At 44.9% G+C, this 20,382-nt stretch overlaps 1 protein-coding gene across 1 annotated transcript in view; it reads left to right on the forward strand.

Annotated features, from left to right (window-relative positions):
• Nucleotides 1-13,771: 13,771 nt before the first annotated feature.
• TMEM19 (transmembrane protein 19) overlaps nucleotides 13,772-20,382 on the forward strand; it is a 208,059-nt gene continuing 201,448 nt past the window's right edge. The window contains exon 1 of the mRNA XM_085652532.1: nucleotides 13,772-13,869. The gene's annotated coding sequence lies outside the window, so the exon portion shown is untranslated. The remainder of the gene's footprint in view (nucleotides 13,870-20,382) is intronic.

Raw genomic sequence — 20,382 nt, forward strand, 5'->3', positions numbered from 1 at the left:
TGGCCCAAATCATTCACCTGTGACAACACTGCCCCAATCCCATGTTCAGAAGCATCTGTCTAGACAATGAATTCCTTACTAAAGTTAGGTGCCTGCAGGACAGGTGCTGAGCAAAGAGCTTTCTTGAAGGTGTCAAAAGCCTTTTAAAACTGCTCAGTCTAGACACATTTTCTCGGTTGCTTTTTGAAGGTATGTTCAGTTGGTGGTGACATTATGGTACCATAATTATTCACAAATCCCCTGTAGTTCCCAGTCAGGCCGAGAAAGGCTCTGGCTTGATTCTTAGGAGCCTCCTAGACCAGAATTGTATGGATCTAGGGTTGGAGTTGCTGTATATGTACTTGGTGGGCCAAGTACACAATAGTTCCTATCAGGCACTTACTGGCCTTGATAGTCAGGCCTGCCTGCCACAGGTCCTGAAGTACTTCCTTGAGGTGGACCATGTGATCCTCCCAGGTGGAATTGAATCCAGCTACCTCATCAGGGTAAGCTGCACTGAAACTTTCCAAACCTGTCATTATTTGGTGCATCAACCCCTAGAAGGTGGCAGGTGTATTTTTAAACCAAAACTGCATCACTTTGAATTGAAAGTTGCCTTCTGGTGTGGAAAAAGCAGACCTCTCCTTGGCTTCTGGGGTGAGGGTTCTCATTTTGATGACCCCAACCTGTCAATGAGCTCTTGGTATGGAGTGGGCATCAGTCTTTGTGGCTGAATTTAGGCCTCTGTAGTCCATACAGAAACTCATCTCAGGCTTCCCTCCTTTGAAATTGGGCACCAGTACCACTGGACTGGCCCGTGGACTACTTGAGCACTCTGTCACCCCTATCTCTAGCATCTTGGCAACCTTCGCCTAATGCTAGCCTTGACCTAGTCTGACAGCATGTATATCTTACCCTTGACAGGCAGGCTGTCACCGGTGTTCACATCATGGGTACACCATGTTGTCAGACCTGGGGTCAGTGAAAACAGCCCAGCAAACTACCTCAGCAACCGATAGTAGTTCCTTCATTACTGATCTGTGAGCATGGAGGAGAGAACTACTCCTTCCACTGTGCCATCTTGGTCATTAGAGGATAAGAGGTCAGGGAGTGACTCACTCTCCTCTTCTTCTCCCCAACTGTTACCATCAGTATGTTGATGTCTGCCCTATCATGGTGTAGCTTGGGCCTGTTGTAGATAACCCTGTGAGGGTTCCTGAAGGTACCACGTGTCCACCGAATAGGTGATTTCCCCCGTCTTCTCCAGTCTATTTTTCTTGCAGTGCTCTTGAAGCTACAGGCTCTAAGACCCACACCAATGGTCCTGGCTGGTATTTCACCATTGATGACTTCTGGTCATACCTGTGCTTCATAAGCTCCTGGCGGGCCTCCAAATTCTTATCCGCCTTCTTCATGTACTCAACCATTCTTGAGCAAAGGCCTAGCACATAGTCCAATGTGTCTTGATTGATCTCCTTGAGGGGTCTCTCCCTACCTCTGTTACCTAGCTTAATGGACCCTTCACAGGATGTCCAAGGAGTAGCTCAAAGAGATTGAAACCTGCTCCTTTTTGTGGAACCTCCCGGTAGGTGAACAACAGGCAAGGGAGGAGAGCATCCCATAACCTCCTGAGTTTTTAAGGCAAAACCATAATCATGGCTTTTAAGGTCTTGTTAAATCTTTTAACGAGGCCATTTCCTTGGGGATGGTAGGGGGTGGTTAACTTATAAGTTACACCACACTCATCCCACATTGCCTTAAGGTAGGCTCACATGAAATTCATGCTTCTATCTGAGATGACCTCATTAGGGAACCCAATCCTGGTGAAGATTCTAACGAAGGCTCTAGCTACTGCAGGAGCAGTGGCTGTCCTGCGGGGAATATCTGGATATTGTAATTCTCACCTTTGATATTTTCCACTGGGGTGAGATGGAGGTCGGTAGCTATACCCCAACTTCCCCCAATCACCACATAAGCCCAACAAAGTCAAAGCATATAATGGTGAGACGGGGAAGAGGGGAAAATAAAGCAACAAGAGAAACACGTCTGAGATATTTGGGGTGAATAGGAATTTTCGGAATCACTGAGAAGGCCTGCAGAAAAGACAAGGGGTATATGTAACTACATAAACTGATATTAACAATTCCAGTTATACTTCCATAAGACTGTGCTTTAAGTTGTGTACATATCTACCTGTGAACTTCCCCACTTCCTTTAAGGTCTTTAGGTATGTAGAGGCAGAGAATGCACTTCTCTTTCTATGTATAAAAGCACATGTGTATTACGTTTTGTGGTACGGACAAATGTCATAGACCAATAATGGAGGATAAGATATCCAACCAACCTTTAGAAGGAGTAAGCACACTTAAAATAAACCTTACCAGTGGCGGCTTGCAGAGGGAGTGCTGTGTGGGGGTTGGGGTGGGGTGTTACTGGAGTCAGACATACAACGGCCAGGAGTAAAGTAAGTAAATAAATAACAAAACTATTTACCTTGCGCTCACTGCATCGCCGAGTTGGCTAGCGTAAGGTAAATGGTTTTATTTATTTATTTACTTACTTTACTCCTGGCCGTCGTATGTCCGACTCCACTACCTCCCTGCCCCTCCCCTGCTCTGCCTCACCGCCCCACAGCACACCCTCTGAGCCGCCACTGACCCTTACAAAATATTAGTACCAAAAGAAAAAATATATATTTTTCCCAATAGGATGGAGTGAATCAAGCGTAGTAAGGAGAACAAAATGTATACCAAAAAATAGGCCGGGCTTATATAATACAAATAAGTATTCCTTAACTTCAGGATAGCTTGTAGTAATGGTCGTTACTTTCTTATTGCAGCTAACAGCAGTACACAACGAAACAGAATCAACAACAGCTGTGGAGATACCTTAGATAAGTATAGTATAAATATAAAAAATATTTCACAATTCCGCCAGAGATGAAATGCGAGGATTCTTTAATGGTTTTGTCATTCTTATTTTTTTTTTAAGGATAATGAGTTCCAGAAGAGATAGAGAGGCCAGCGGCGTGGGAGAACCAGGAATTCGCTAAGGAGAAGCCCGACCCCAACAAACGATTGCCGACGGGACTTGGAAGTAATCAGGTGAGTCAAAAGGCACGGCCGAAGAAGCGCACGCGTAGACTAGAACGCAAATCGGTCTTCCCTCTGTGCCTGCCCTCTTTATTCTGGGGGACCACCAATCTTCAGGTTGCTCCCAGTTAGAGGTACCTTGCCTCACTGTGCAAGAGGCCCTCATCCCAGTAAACCTTATGGGTACCACTGGCATCCCCTTGCTAACTGTTGCAGGTCCTCCAGAGTTTAGCAAGTCCTTTGTCCTTTGCTCAGTTCCTCTGGCGCAACCCAATGCCCCTGGAGTTCTGCCAGGTCTGGTAAATCACCTTATTGGAGCAGAATCTTCAGGCATCAGACCTTCCCCTGAGGGTTAGGCTCCTTCTGGGTCTGTGTACTCTTGGAAGGAGAGAGGCCAGCCTTCCTGACCCTTCTCTTGGTTCTAGGGATCTGGTTCATTATTTCAGGCTACAGGATCCCTTGACTTTCCCTCAGAGCCTTCTATGCTGTTGTGGTAATACACACCCATTCAGGAAGACCCAGCATTGCACCATGGGTCACTCTTCCCACTTCTGCCCAGGCAGAGGTTTCCAGGTCATTACCCAGTAGATACTCTACTGGGATGGCAAGGGGCACATCTACCTTCTTTTGGCCCTCCCTATTCAAGGTCTACCACAGCCATGGGATGAGACATTGTGACATTGTCAGCATTTGATGTGGTTGTATGACAGAGGTACGCATTGCTAAACCACATGTGCCTCCCTCTTCTATGCAATTTCGTAGTAAAGAGATGAGTGGTAAAGGGATGTGTGGTAAAGATCACACCCCAACCCCCCCCGCTCTGAGCCCTAAAAACTAACCTGAACCATAAAAACTATCCGCCCGAGCCCTAAACACTACCCCACCCCCCTGAGCACTAAACACTACCCCCACCCCCCTGAGCCCTAAAAACGACCTGCCCCCAGCCCTAAACACTACCCTGACGATTCCGACACTAAATACTACCCGAGCCCTAAACGCTACCCCACCCACTTCCCGAGCCCGAAACACTGCCCCAAACCCCCTGAGCCCTAAACGTTACCCCGACCCCCTTTGAGCCCTAAACCCTGACCCCTGAGCCCTAAACACTACCCCAACACCCCATGAGCCCTAAACACTACCCCGATCCCCCCCTGAGTCCTTAACACTACCCTGATGCCCCGGCCCTAAATACTACCCCGGCCCCCCAACACTAAACACTACCCCAACCCCCAGCCCTAAACTCTACCCTGACCCACTTGAGCCCTAAACACTACCCGACCCCCCCACCCCGAGCCCTAAAAACTACCCTGAACTCTCCCTGAGCCTTAAAAAGTACCCAAAGCCCCTGAGCACTAAACACTACCCCCAGCCCTCAAACTACCCCTCATCCTCCCAAAAACCCGGGCCAAGGGCAAAGGCCACTTGCAGCTTGCTGTGAACCTTGTAGCCACACAGGAGGCCAACCAACTGAACCTTGGAGTTCACTTGTTTGTCCTTGGTACGAGAGGAAGCAGGTGCAGTCCTTCAGGGCTCCTCTCAAGTCAAAGACGGCAGGTCCACTCCTCTTCTGATCTTCCAAGGGTTAGGTTCTGAAAGTGTTCTGAGGAGCTGGTTGTGAGGTTCATACTTATAGTGTTCAGTAGCCAGTGGGTTGGGGTGACTCCTAGACACTTCGTAACCAATGGAGACAAAGTTCCTGGGAGCAACCCCACCCACTTTCACAGTACATTCTGTTTACCTTACGGCTAAGTATTCCAGAGTGCACTTTTCTAGGGGTAATCTAAGATGGCACAGGCCCTCTGCCTTTGGAGGGAGCTTGTGTTTCAGTCAGAGGTGTTTAGAAAAATAAGCAGTCACCTCGTCCTAAGCTTACCCAAACTGCATCTTGGATTACCTCTCTTCCCATTATGTTGGTGACAAACGGGCTACCTTGGGCATAAAGACATAATGCTGTGCCTTCCTTAGTTCTACCCTTACACTAAACTATGAATGGGTAGGCTCCACTTCTGTCCCTTTCAAGTTAATGAAGTCCCTGTAACCGCTTGTGTACCCTACCCGAGATATTTATTACACTCTCTACCTCCAGTCCAACTTGTTACCAGGCCTAAGCCACTGTCTCTGCTCTTGGAGCAGTTTTCAGAGCTCATTAATGTCAAGCACTGGACACGAATGTATGATGTTACAACGCAAGCATTTACAATGCATGCCTTTATAATGCAGTTTTTACACCGCAACATCCTTTACAAAGCATGATTTTACATCGCATGCCATGACAACGCATTTTTAGAAACTATATTTACAACGCATTCCATTATATCGCATTATACCTTTACAAGGCATACCATTACAACGCATTCCATTACATTGCATTTAAGGTAAGTGTTAGATAATGTAGGGGTAAAAATTACTATTCTCACTCCAGTGAGTGCAACAGTAGGATAAGTGTTGGATAGTGTAGGGGTTAAAATTACTATTCCCACTCCAGTGAGTGCAACAGTAGGGTAAGTGTTGGATAGTGTAGGGGTAAAAATTACTATTTCCACTCCAGTGAGTGCAACAGTACGGTAAGTGTTGGGTAGTGTAAGGGTAAAAACTATGCGTTGTAATGGTATGCTTTCTAATGGTATGCGTTGTAGTGACATGCGTTGTAATGGTATGCGTTGAAGTGTCATGCGATGTAATGGCTGCGCTGTAATGTCATGCGATGTAAAGGATGTTGCGTTGTAATGACTGCGTTGTAAAGGTAGTGCGATGTAATGACTGCGTGTAAAGGTTGTTTCCCACTGGACACAGCAGGTGCAGTCAGTTTAATGCTAATTAATCCAAATATTACTTTCCTAAATATTTATTACAAAGCTAACTTCACCATTAGTGTGGGTGCTTAGTAGATATCAAAAATAGTGGCTGAATAATTCCTCTAGTTGGTTCCAAACCTGAGACAACAGAATAAATATTTTCTTTTGCACTCTAGTATTCAGCATAGGACAGCCAGAGCCGTCCACAGTAAGAATAGCTATAGGCTGCTTCTCTATAGGGTTATGGCAACATTAACTTTCTACACATCCCATTTTTAAATACCATGACCTAGCTTGTGGGCTACAAGGTCTGCATTGAGATGAGTTAATGATATTTAAAAGGAAAGTTTTTCTCCAGTCAAAAGGGTTATTTTGTCAGGTCAGATAGCAGGTTTAAACTGCAGCAGCCATTCTGCACTGTTATGCCTAAATCCATATTTTCCTTGTCACAGTAGTGAATGGCACAATAAGTACTGCACTCCACAGGTGTCATTTAATAGTCCATGTAGTTTCTATGCTAAACATTATGGCTTTACAGGAGACTACAATGTGCCAATCAGAGATTAGCTCATTTGTACATGTTTATGTGGTCAGAGCACATACATTGGACAGCAGCGTCATAGTGTGGAGAGTTTAAAAACCAGCAATAAAATTTAGAATAACAATTAAGGTGATCATGCAAAAAGGGAGTGTTTTCTCGCAGTAAGTATATAGTATTCATGTTGCTCAAATCTACCTTTTGTGTAACTAACTTAAACCCCTAAAACTCTGGCGAATGTAGTACAGAATTCGTACTCCATTCTATCCAGGTTTTCCAGGAGGATGTTGTGGGTGTTAAAAATATGTTTTTAGAGAAATAAAAGTGCATACATTAGAAAATAAAAATGCAACATTTCCTTAACCCTCTGCCTTTTTCTTGATTATTCACACATACGGTAAAGAAAATGGGTGCAAGTTTCTTGAATAGTAACCACATTACCTACTGGCGGTCGCCAGTAGGTAGTTATAGTTAGGATTAATATCACAAAAAGGACACTGTTCCTGAAAAAGTAGGGTGCAAAAAGTCACCCATACAATAAGGTGCAAACAGTCACCATATGTTAAGAAGAGGAATCAGAAAAAAGAGAAAAGAGGAAGGAAAAAGAAAAAGAAAGAGAGAAATACCGAGGTGAAGGGACCCTCAGATGAAAGGGAAAACCATAATGTGTCCTCTGTTGCCCTCACACACCCCAAAGGGTGTCATGCTTCATCATCGGGCAGTTGCTCCTCGTAGGGCCGGTGCTGCAATTCCCTACGGGTCCCCCGAAGGGTCTCTTTGTCGGAGATCTTTTATAGGACTGCCGGATGGTGCATGTGGGTGTGTGGGGTGGTGGGTCCAATGAGGGTGAAAATAAAAGTGCGTGCAAGTGTCAAGAGAAAATTCATGAAGGGTAAACCTGCAGCGATTGTCTGAATTGTGTACCCTAAGCAGACTCAACTGCTAAATAAAATCTAGCCCCAAAGGCATACTATGCCCGGGTGTAGAAAGACATAGGTCAACATGTTTCGCGCCTGCGTCGCCATAAGGGTCGTTGGCGCTTCGTCAGGACCAGAACTTTAAAATGTAATGTGCACGTGAAAACCAATTAAAATACCCTCAAAATAGATCAGGGCGGGCAGTAACCTGTATCACCCGAAGTCTGGCTACAGCTGCATGATGTAACCGCTCCTGATCAGTACCTAGGACAGAAAAAACAAAACGAAGTAAAACACAAATATAAGCATCAGGAACACCTTGATGCCACATGATGTGCCACCGTTGTGTGCACATCCAGTACATGAAAAACAAGAAATAGATCGGCGTATGAGATAATAACCCACATCGAATAGTGCTTATGGACACTGTGTCCAGAGGAATCAACCGCTCTAAGATTTATACACATACCACCCCATCAAAATTAAAACAGGGGTTTTTTAATGAGTGCTTACCTCGCACTGCTGAAGAAAAAAACCGCTGGCACAAGCAATGAAACGCCCCTAATTTAACGTGCTGTGGAAAACGGGAGATCAAAAGGAGTTTACAAAAACAAACATGGGACCAAATATATATTAAGCCCCCACTAATAGTGGTGCCTGTATCCCTTTTAAACAAGGCTACTCACATTTTTCCTCGGATACTGCCGCCAGTGCACCTACCCCATCGTTGCATATGCCAGAAAGCAACGAAGCTTTACGCGGTTCAATTATAACAAATCACCGGGGTCAGGTACAGGGCGTTAACTCCATCCGGTAAATCCTGATAGTCGAAAAGTTTAGTGCGCATGCTCGAGTTTATGAGCTTAACGCGCAAGTGCATAGGTAGGGCAAACTAATCCCCAACACATGCGCAAATCATGCGCTCAATACAAACGATAATGCCTACTAATGAGTGTAGACTCAACTCGTGCTCACAATCAATTATCATTGCTGCAATATGTAAGATCTCCTAGAGTGAGAAAAGTTCCCACATTACTGTTAACAGACCCAGTGAATACACAAGGGGTCCATAATTGCTGGTGCCTGTATAACGGGGGGAACCACTTTCAAAAGGGTATTATCTCATGCGCCTACGATAAAAAAGGGAAAAAAAGGTAAAATAGTAAGGTCCCACGGCTGAGCCGCCGTACATGACTTGCTATACAAAAGAGGGGGGGACCGGGAGCTTATAAAAGGTCCAGTGTCCACGCTCCTAATATCTGCATTAATATCACAAAAAGGACACTGTTCCTGAAAAAGTAGGGTGCAAAAAGTCACCCATACAATAAGGTGCAAACAGTCACCATATGTTAAGAAGCGGAATCAGAAAAAAGAGAAAAGAGGAAGGAAAAAGAAAAAGAAAGAGAGAAATGTATGGGTGACTTTTTGCACCCTACTTTTTCAGGAACAGTGTCCTTTTTGTGATATTAATGCATAAACTTGAGCATGCGCACTAAACTTTTCGACTATCAGGATTTACCGGATGGAGTTAACGCCCTGTACCTGACCCCGGTGATTTGTTATAATTGAACCGCGTAAAGCTTCGTTGCTTTCTGGCATATGCAACGATGGGGTAGGTGCACTGGCGGCAGTATCCGAGGAAAAATGTGAGTAGCCTTGTTTAAAAGGGATACAGGCACCACTATTAGTGGGGGCTTAATATATATTTGGTCCCATGTTTGTTTTTGTAAACTCCTTTTGATCTCCCGTTTTCCACAGCACGTTAAATTAGGGGCGTTTCATTGCTTGTGCCAGCGGTTTTTTTCTTCAGCAGTGCGAGGTAAGCACTCATTAAAAAACCCCTGTTTTAATTTTGATGGGGTGGTATGTGTATAAATCTTAGAGCGGTTGATTCCTCTGGACACAGTGTCCATAAGCACTATTCGATGTGGGTTATTATCTCATACGCCGATCTATTTCTTGTTTTTCATGTACTGGATGTGCACACAACGGTGGCACATCATGTGGCATCAAGGTGTTCCTGATGCTTATATTTGTGTTTTACTTCGTTTTGTTTTTTCTGTCCTAGGTACTGATCAGGAGCGGTTACATCATGCAGCTGTAGCCAGATTTCGGGTGATACAGGTTACTGCCCGCCCTGATCTATTTTGAGGGTATTTTAATTGGTTTTCACCTGCACATTACATTTTAAAGTTCTGGTCCTGACGAAGCGCCAACGACCCTTATGGCGACGCAGGCGCGAAACATGTTGACCTATGTCTTTTTACACCCGGGCATAGTATGCCTTTGGGGCTAGATTTTATTTCGCAGTTGAGTCTGCTTAGGGTACACAATTCAGACAATCGCTGCAGGTTTACCCTTCACGAATTTTCTCTTGACACTTGCACGCACTTTTGTTTTCACCCTCATTGGACCCCCCACCTCACACACCCACATGCACCATCCGGCAGTCCTATAAAAGATCTCCGACAAAGAGACCCTTCAGGGGACCCGTAGGGAATTGCAGCGCCGGCCCTACGAGGAGCAACTGCCCGATGATGAAGCATGACACCCTTTGGGGTGTGTGAGGGCAACAGAGGACACATTATGGTTTTCCCTTTCATCTGAGGGTCCCTTCACCTAGGTATTTCTCTCTTTCTTTTTTTTTTTCTTTTTCCTTCCTCTTTTCTCTTTTTTCTGATTCCTCTTCTTAACATATGGTGACTGTTTGCACCTTATTGTATGGGTGACTTTTTGCACCCTACTTTTTCAGGAACAGTGTCCTTTTTGTGATATTAATGCAGATATTAGGAGCGTGGACACTGGACCTTTTATAAGCTCCCGGTCCCCCCCTCTTTTGTATAGCAAGTTATAGTTAGGACCCTGTTTCCATAGGAAATCCGCAACATTCTATTTGGAATAACTTTGGCGCCGGTCGACGAATCCTCGCGAAATTTTCAAAATAGGTGGGGCGCTACGCTCCGCTCCTACCCTGAAAGTCTCGGGGGGATTCGTCAAGCGGGGGCTGAGAAAAAAGGGGGGTCCCAAAACGCGTTTTTCCCATGCATTTTTCCATAGGACCTTTAGACACAGCTACAGCCCGAACGGCTGAACAGAGTTACTGGAAATTTGGCAGAGAGGTAGTCCTCAGGTCAAGGAAGTGCCTTTTGTAGGTCTGGTGTTAATCTGTTCAGTAGTTCCTGAGAAAATAGCATTTAAATCAATATATATATCTGTGGCAGCTTACGGTGCGCTTACCGTGCGCTTACGGTAAGCTTACCGTACGCGTACGGTGACGTGCGCGTGCGCGATTCTGATTGGCTGTTAGATCTTAGTAAACATTCGAATCGGTCGAAACCAGGAAGCGGCGGCCGCCATTTTCTCTCTCGCACTCTGAGGGGAGTGGAGGAAAAACAAAGGGCAAAAACATGTAAAGGGGCTGTTTAGACAGCTCCTAACCACCTAGCCTTGATGAAGGTGTCCCCAAAGAAACCCCCAATGGCAAAAAAATCAAATTTTTTTTTCCAAAAATCGCCGATTACGCTTACCGTACGCGTACGGTAAAAAATATTTAAAAAAAAAAATCAAACATATTCCCCCCATCCCGTGTGCAAATTGTGCCTGAAGGGCACCATTTGTGCATGGCATATACCACACCATTGAAAATGTACAAGTTTACCTTGCACAACGAAGCGCATAATATGCCCTCCATGTGCGCACGGTGCGCGAAGCGCATCGTGCGTACATGGCCCATCCAGCGTAACGACTAACTGCGTAAAGTGGGCGCGCGAAGCGCACCGCGTGCTCACTGTGCGCGCACAGTGCGCGCACGGAACGAACTGCGTTAAGTGGGCGCGCACGCCACGAATGGCGTAAAGTAACTTAGCATTTAAAAAAACGTACAAATTCACTGAAAAAAACATAGGTTTCACACACGTTATAGTTATGAATTAGCATTTAAAAAACCTTGCAAATTCACTGAAAAAAACATGGGTTTCACACATGTTATAGTTAGCTGGACATTTTACTGATAAAAAACCTATTAAACATATGGACGTTCATCCTCCTTGACCCCCTCCCCCCCCCCCCCCCTCCGTCCCCGGCCTCCCGGTACTCCTCTCTTTAGCGGTTGGCTCAATTGTCCTGACTGGAGTTGCCCGGGGGGAGCCTGCCCGCACTGGTTTCCCTCATAACTCGCCTTATGTTGTGTATTGTTTGTTTTTTTGTTTTTGTGATTGTTGGACTTACGCTTCCTGTTCCTCGAGAACTATCTGGAGCCACTGCAGGGCAGTGCCCTGGGAACTGATTGTAGCCTTGATATGTGTAGATTTCCTTCTGTACCTAGCGGCCGGCCCGGGTGGTTGTAGGCCCGTACTTGTAACCGAATTATTGCTCAATAAAACTTTTTCAAAAAAAAAAAAAAAAAAACCTATTAAATTCCCCCGTTATAGTTAGTGCAGGCAACTATAACTCACGCAACCGCAATCCTCTGCTGATGACATATGTGTCTTTATGAAAAAAAAATATTTGTAATATATGTATAGCTAAAATTTAATGGAAGAAGACATGGGCAAATAAGTGTCTAAATACAGTATTAGCATCAGCAGAGGATTGCGGTTGCGTGAGTTATAGTTGCCTGCACTAACTATAACGGGGGAATTTCATAGGTTTTTTATCAGTAAAATGTCCAGCTAACTATAACATGTGTGAAACCTATGGTTTTTTCAGTGAATTTATATATGGATGCGCTCTATGGGGTTCTTGCTTTACACAAATTACACTATGGTACACGAGCAACCAAAGAATCACCGAAGTCCATAGCTATGTAACTAGGCCTTATTATGATTGAAGAAAACATATGTTGGAGTAAAGTCATTGGCTAGCTGCAGAATGGACTGATTTCCTACACAGCCCCACTGCTCTCATGATGGTGGCGGGACAGCTCAGAACCAGTTGGTCATGCAGGAGCCAGTTTGGGCACTTGAAAAAGTAAATCGACTCATGTCAGTCAAATGGAACAGGCACGCTTGTAAGCCCCCACTCTTCTTTCATTTTACTAAGGTAGTGGGCATCCCTTGAGCGGATCTTGAAGTTGGATGCTTTTTCAGTGCCCAGTGCTCAGTATCTTTGGACCCTGCTGTGCACTGTGGTGTCCTGGTGCCTTCAGCATCATTGAGCGTCCAGCTGGATTGATCAAGTGCACCCTTTGCAATCCTGTTCCTACAACAGCCGCTTGGCAGGGCTCTTGGGAGCAGCAGTCTTAAGCACTGAGGCCATGTTTGCGGCATCGAGCAGCGGGCATATTTAGAGAGCCAAGACTTCAGACTTCACCCGCACAGCATCTACTGCACAGAATCCATTTTCCACTTGCAAGATTTGCACTGGTCGGTCAAGTGCCTCTGGACACTCATTTCACCATGTTTTCCCAGTGCCTTAGGTACTACTGAATGACAGCTGACTTGACCAAGTACTTACTCCCTTCGCATTCCCGATTCTCCAGAAGTAGGGAAGGGAAGCTTTGCTTAAGTTGAGGCTGTGTTTGCCCTAACTGAACATTTTAGAGAGCCAGTCCTTCTTTTATGCATTACTGTTCAATCGCACAGCATATATTGCACAGAATCCATTTTCCACGTGCAAGATTTGCACTGATCGGTTATCAGCTAGCTCAGCCTAGCACTGATATGGCGGTGATCCTGTCCACTGTTCTTTGAGACAGCTAGACGGTTTAATATCCCGTAAATCATAAATCCCAAGAGTACATGTAGCTTCGCTGTCAGCATCCCCTCCCTCTTTGCATGGTAGTCAAGGATTCTTAAAAACCTGAGACTTTATCCAACTGTTGAAATGGGTTGCATAGTTCTTGGGAGTGGATATGGGCCAGGTGTGCATAGGAAAGTGTTTTCAGTGACTCTCATGGTTTCACGATGTAATGTGCTACTTTACACTTCTCTACTTGCCACGTGTGGTGGCCTTCCTGTTTGCCTCATTCGCTGTGCCCCATTTGCTTCTTTTGCCCGTTACAGGTTAAGAGCCACCCTGCCAGTGCTGGTTCGTCATGCTGTGATCATCCTTTCCTTTGGTTATGATCTTCAGGGTTGCTGACCTCGCGGTGCCTCTCTGCTGCTGGCAGTCACTCACTCGCAGGCAGCCCCTCCATCTCCTGACTTGTGAGATCTTAGACTCATTTGTGCAGTTTTTTTTAACAAAAGCTCATGACTTTCCGCAATACAAAACACAAGCCATGCACTGCCTTGTGTCTCACCCTTCTTTAGACATGGGCTCACTGCTACGTCATTGGGTGAGACTGTATTTTGTTGGTTGAAATTAAAAATCACATAAATCTTCCTAACATGCTTTCTGGGCAGTGCTGGTATTTTCCACTGACCAGAGACAAGCAGCTCTATGTGTGTAATAATTACAAATGTGTATGCCCTGGAGCACATGACACCATCTTGATTCGTTGTGCGTTGATCGAAGAAAAACACCCTTCAGTATTGTTCGGTATCATTCGGTGGCCATTCAGAGCGGGCGACTGACACGTCTTATAGAACCAATTCTCGGTGGCAAGGGTAAGTTCCCATTTTATGTACATTCAAAGTCCTTCTGTTCAAACATTGACATATTTCTTGACAAAAAAAACATAATCACCATCTTGTTAGGGTTCTCTGTTCATGATGTTGACAGCTTTCTGCATGCACTGGTGAATGTTTAGATGTGTGATCCTCGTCGTGGAAATATCTTTTTACTTGTTCACTAATTTTGCTCACGGTGAATCAATGCGAAACATGAATCCAGCTTCATTAAATGTTCCAATAAGTAATGCGGACATGTTTTGATACTCAAAATCATGGTTCGCCCTGTATTCTGAACAACTTTGTGACTCACTAAAGCCATCATTACAAGTAGCCTTTCAATTCAGAAGGCGCTGGTAAATGCTTTTACCGGCCGCATTGGAACTGCAGAAATACCGTAGAACTCTTAGATGTTGGCACCTAAAAGTAGCTGAAATCGCCAGGTGAATGTCCAGCCCATAAGGAGGTATAATCAGACCCGAAATTACAGATTACCCCGGTAAATCCTCATTTCTTAGTGGACACTCAGGGTCCAACTGATAATGGGTCAGATTGCCCACCCCTGCAGTACCAGTACCTCCGGTATCATTAACTCCGCTCTTACCTGCCGTCTTTGTTCGGAGGAATGGCCAGCAGTCTCTCCCCCCCCCCCCCCCCCCCCCAACCCCTCCTCACCCCCACTCCACCTCTCTTCAAAGGTCCACGTCACTGCACAGTGCAGAGTACACATGACAGTAGATCAATGTGCACACCATGGTGGTGAAACCAAACACTCCTAAGGAATGCACGATGAAGGAAACTCTATGGAAGGTTTCCAGGCGCTGCATAGCTGAGATTGATGACCTCGACGGGTTTTTCACGGATTGTTCAGAAAGCGATCGGTGTGTTTTTAATTTTTTTACATAGAGCCAGATAGGGACAATTGTTTCAATGTCAGTTATCAATTGCAGCCGGGGCTGAGACCCAGAGGGCTCCGCGCCACCTAAAGTCACGGGCTCGCCGAATTCCGATTCCCCCAAGCTACCTATGACCTCCTGTCAAGCCTTCTGAAGCCCTGGCTTGTCTGCTCTGCTGTATACTTTTTGGTTTCTTTCTGTTTACTGCACAACTGTTATTTGTTAAGGAAACCGAGTTCTTCAAAGCGCTCTGGTGCCCTTGGTCTGTGCCTCCACTATATAGAACCTCAAAAATGAATAAATAATAAATGCGTTCGTTACCTACATATACCCATGGAGTGTACGATGAGTGTGTAGAGGCAACAACAACGTGTTCACTAGCTAGAAATAACTAACTTTTTGGGCACTCACAAACATCTTCACATACAATTCAGTCTTTTTGTGTGTACGTGTGTACATATGTATATGGTATTTCTATAGCGCAAACCTAACTCTTGTGTACGTAACTTAAACCGCACAGACTGGGGAAGATACAGAAACTGCACTCCATGCTGTCCAGTGTTGCCGGAAGGGCGTGGCAAGTGTTAAAAATATGTCTTCAGAGGAATAAGAGTGCATAAATTAGAAAATAAAAATGTATTATTTCCATAACTCTATGCCTGTGTCTTGTATGCACAGCATACATTATTCACACATAAGGTTAGGAAAATGAAGGCAAAGTCTCTTGCATGGAAACAACATTCATATATCGATGCACGCCGTGGGAGTCATGCTTTGCACTAAGTGCTATGAAATGTACACAAAAAAACAAAGAAATCTTTAAATCTGTACCTATGTGGCTAGGCCTATTAAAGAAAACACGTACTTTAGAGGAAAGTCATCAATGGGTGTGGAGAATTGCACTTTTGATTTCCTGTACAGCCACAATGCTGTCAAAATAGGGGCTGAAGCGTTCAGAACTTGTTCGGTTTATGCACGAGCCAAGTTGTTCACTTGAAAAGATGAGTCTATGCCTGTCAGTCAACTGGGAGAGGCACATTTATAAGCCTTCAGTCGTCTTTCATTTTAACAAGGTAATGGACGTCCTTTGGATGGACCGTGTAAATGTAATGCTTTTTTATTGTCCTTGGACGGACAGTATCTTTGGACAGGGGTGGCTTCGCCGCCCCACTGCTCCCAGATCAGTGGAAAAGGCAAAGATAATATGATAATAACATTATTATCATTTTATTTTTTGTTGCTGCAGGGCTGGGTTAGGGCGGGGCTCGTGGCGCAGGGAGGAGGAGTGGTTCATGCACTTAAGTGCGCATGACAGGTAGGGCGGCCAAACATGTGCAGTTTGCATATTCCCACCAAGCTGCAATGCACAGCCTGGTGGGGAACATGCACAGTCCCCGTTTGAGCGCCGAACCACAGGGATGGCGGCCTGCTAAGTTCAGCAAACTACCATGTTTGTAATTGCTTTTCAATTGAGCAATATATATATATTTTTTTAAAGGAAAATGGGAGGCATTTCTAAGAGGAATGGACCGTGGGACCACTGCCTGCTCTTAAAAAATGTCCTTACAAACATTCACATAGGGGAAAGGTGTCCCTTGGGGGCCTCTTCCCATTTGCGAACGGGTTACCACCTACTTGAAGTAGGTGGTAAAATGTGGATGTTTTGCAACTGCATTTCGAGTGCAAAACATTCAAACATACCACTGCGATTCAGGATTAGGAAGGGATGCCCTAAACACACCCCTTCCCGATACTGAATCCCAAACCCACTGAGCGAAATGGTTATAGGTCATCGAATCTCAAATTGGGCCTTTGTACATTGTAAAGGCCTTTATTTCGTCCACAAACTGCCCGATTCACATGAAAAGCAAGCTTTCTACTTCTGGACCTTGGTTATGATTTTCAGGACTGCTTAACTCTGTGCCTCTGTCCTGCATTCACAGGCAGCACTGCTACTACCTGACGCTTAAAAATCCTATATAAAGATTTATCTGTGCAGTTTAATAAATAAAATTCATGACTTTCCACAATTCAAATTCAAACCATTTACTGCTTTCTGTCTCACTCTTCTTTGGATAATGGCCCTCTACTACCTCCCAACTGCATTGCGCGCAACTATATTTTGTGGTTAAAATTAAAACTATATATTTGTTCTCAAGCAGGCATCTTCCTAACCTGCTTTTCTGTGCAGTACTGGTATTTTCCACTGACCAGAGACAACAAGCTCTATGTGTGTAATAATTACAATTTTGTATGCCCTGGAGCACATGACATATTGATTTGTTGTGCGTTGAACAAAGAAAAGCACTCTAGGACTGTGGGGTGTCATTCAGTGGCCATAGAAGCAATTTTCGGTGTCAAAGGCAAGTTTATGGGGGGTGGAGGCGCCTCAGCATGTTGGAATGCCTTTTTGCAAACGCTGGTACCTTTTTGGCAAAAACAAACATAATTACTGTCTTCTCGAGGTTATCTGAGGTTTACTGCGTTTTGCCCGCACAGCGGAATGTTAATCTGAATAATACTTCGTGGAAATATATATTTTTTGTTTCTCACAAATGCTGGTTTTGGCGAAGCAATGCAAGACATGAATCCGGATCCATTAAATGATCCAATAAGTAATGTAGACCTGTTTTGATACTCGAAATCATTGTTCAGCTTGTTCTTTTTATGATACTTGCTATCACAATTAAAATAAACTCTTTCTCAAGAAGCCACAAATCTTTACCGAAACAATTTCTAAAAATCTCAGAGCAAGCAGTAAGAACGAAAAACATACCGTTAGCATGTGAATCAAGAAGCTGGCTATTTTCGTACACCTTTGTATTTAAAATAATATCGTCTACTAATTTTTTGTTTGATCTTTTTATTGTCATTTTGTATTATCCATAACAACCATATGTAACACACCATTGTACTTTTTGCCATGTACATTGACCGTTTAACGACGTTATAATCAACTGTACTCAGATTAAGCAACACGATCCAGAGGAGGCCACTGAATATGAGGACAGGGGAGTAACACACGCCCCTGCAGGCATTGCAACGCAGGGGGTGGGGCAACCCATCAGGCCTCTACGTCCCCACTACTATTGAGAGGTGCCATTCCATCATGTGGCAGACTCGGGGGCCCCTCTTCCCATTCTGCATGAGAGGGCGCCATTTTATGCCACGGCACTGCACGATGTCATCTTAGACAGCTTGGAGTGAGCAGCACAGCTTCAGGGTTCTTTGCAGAGAACTTTCGGATATTCACTGCAGCATTGTCTGCACCCGCGGTACTACTTACGCTAGATTGTGGTGAAGACTGCAATGCTCTAGCGACAGGGTACACAAAGAGAAGCCTGCATGAATGTCAGGAGAAGAGGTGCGGTGAAAATAAGGACCAACATAATCCAGGGGTTACAGCAGAATGATAGTGTGGGCGTTATCAAAGAGGTGACCCGAATCTCATTACGGTTGTCTTCAGAGTATGTTTAATGAAGGGCAGGTCTACAGCCTCACAGATACCCAAAATAAACAAATTACCTTTTTGGTCGCCAAGGCGCACCAGCCCCAGCAGCAAAAGGCGCAGACGTGGTTAATACTATAGTGGTAGTGGATTGTAGTTGAATAATAATATTAAAACAACAGGGTGCCTCTCAATTTGTCATGGCTCACTGCAGCATATTGCATGCTGGGATTTGAAGGCCCACACTTGTAATACTTACAGGTTCCTTGAATGTGGATAAAAGTCCCTCTTATGACAAGCACGAAGTTAAGAGACATGCACGTGCTTGTCTTTGTGATTTATGAAACGCCGAGAGAGATCAGTGAGTGACTGGTTGAGGCCGGTGTTTCTGTGCGTCTAATACATAGCTCTATTTCCGCACAGGCCAACGCGAGAGATAGGCCTGTAGAGTGAATACTGTGTGAGTAAGGAGTGTAGTGTACGTGTTGTATTCTCTCTTACTCATTTCAAGGGGGCCGTGTGAGTGCTTGCCTCAAATTAAGCACTGTCGCTGCCATCCACCCCCAAACAAGTAAAAGGATCTCATTGGCTTGAGTAAGGTCACCCACCCCTACAAATCTTCCTCCTCTAACCCCCAAAAATGTTCATCTCGATTGTTTTCAATGGGTTCACTTTCCAAAACCACTGAATCCTACTGTGAGAGGGCCGTGTGTATGTGTCTCTCGCGAGGGCACCTGTGTGTTTGAGCACTTACGCGAGAGATATAGGAGGGGTGTCTCTGGGACCGGACTGCCTGTCTCATTCTCTCCGGCGGAGGCCAGTGTGTGCTGGGAGACAGCGGCTTTCTGCAGATTCCTACTTCTGCCACATGCCACTAAGGTCACTCTGGGTGAGCTGTTTGTAAAAGCTCCTGCTCTATTCCGCGTGCACACCCAGACATTTCCAGACCAAGAACCTCACCCCCAGGCGTGAGCTGTGGAAAGTAAAAAAAGGATAACCAGCGCTGACCACCATCTGTTTCCAATTAACTCGACTGCGACACGCGGGCGCGATAATTGGAAACAGCTGGAGCTGCTGCTCGCTCCCGAGCATCCTAGGCCAGGGGACAGAGAAGGCGGGACATGAACCCGCCTTGGGCCAATTGCATGCTGTCTTTCTTAGAAAGACGCATGCAAAGGCCAATTGAGGGTGATAAAAAAAAAACACACACACACGAGCGTGTTTAGAGTTTAAAAGCCCTTACTAAAAGCCTTCCAGAGCAGCGCATGCGCACTGGCTCAGGCGAGACGTCAAAAGCACATTTATGTTATCAAACGGCAGTATAAAAAGTAATTGTGCTTCGTTATCGACTTAGAATTGGTCTAATGACGATGTATGCATGCTCATTGTTGCTTAAACAGCTTACTGATATGTTAGAAAATCTACCTGTTTCAAATAGATCCTGAAATTACCATCATCTCTACGGGACAGGTCTACCAATTAGGGCTGGGATTAGCTGTAATATATGGACTAAAGAGAATTAATGTACCATATCTTTTTGAAAGAAACTGGGTTACTGTTTGAGGGGGGTAAACCCTTCTCAAGCAGCAACCACAATTCCTCACTGGGTGAAGTCACAAGCAAACTCTAAATTAACCTGTGCTCAACCCTCGGGTAGCTTGGCACAGAGCAGTCAGGATGAACTTAGAGGCATTGTGTAAAATATTTGTGCAATGCTTCAAACAGTAGCACAGTGAAACACACCGCAAAAGGATCCCACACCAGATTAAAAAATAGAAGGTTTTTTTGTTTTAGTTCTTTTTTATTAAAAAGTTGCTCAGCATATACAGACAGGGTTTCTTTGCAACATTACCATTCATACAGCAGGAGGATGAACATATAATAACGTTACCGACATCCATTAAAATCCAAATATAATTTTTCGCATACATGTGTACAACAATCACTGGAAAACATGAATTTGAGTATGCTCTAGCCCCCAGTGCTAGCCCAACACTCAAAGTCCCCCCCCCCCCCGATGAGTGTTCCGGCAGCTCCTCCCCTTCCAGGATGTGGTGTCTAAGCACATGTCCCAGTTGCAAGAATCGAAACCTCTCTGATTCTGCCATCTTGTATTCCACCTTCAAGTCCTCAAATGCAATCAGAGCTCCGCCCCTCCAGAGCAGT

The sequence above is a fragment of the Triturus cristatus genome, chromosome 4_1 (assembly GCF_964204655.1).
Source record: "Triturus cristatus chromosome 4_1, aTriCri1.1, whole genome shotgun sequence".
Taxonomy (NCBI): domain Eukaryota; kingdom Metazoa; phylum Chordata; class Amphibia; order Caudata; family Salamandridae; genus Triturus; species Triturus cristatus.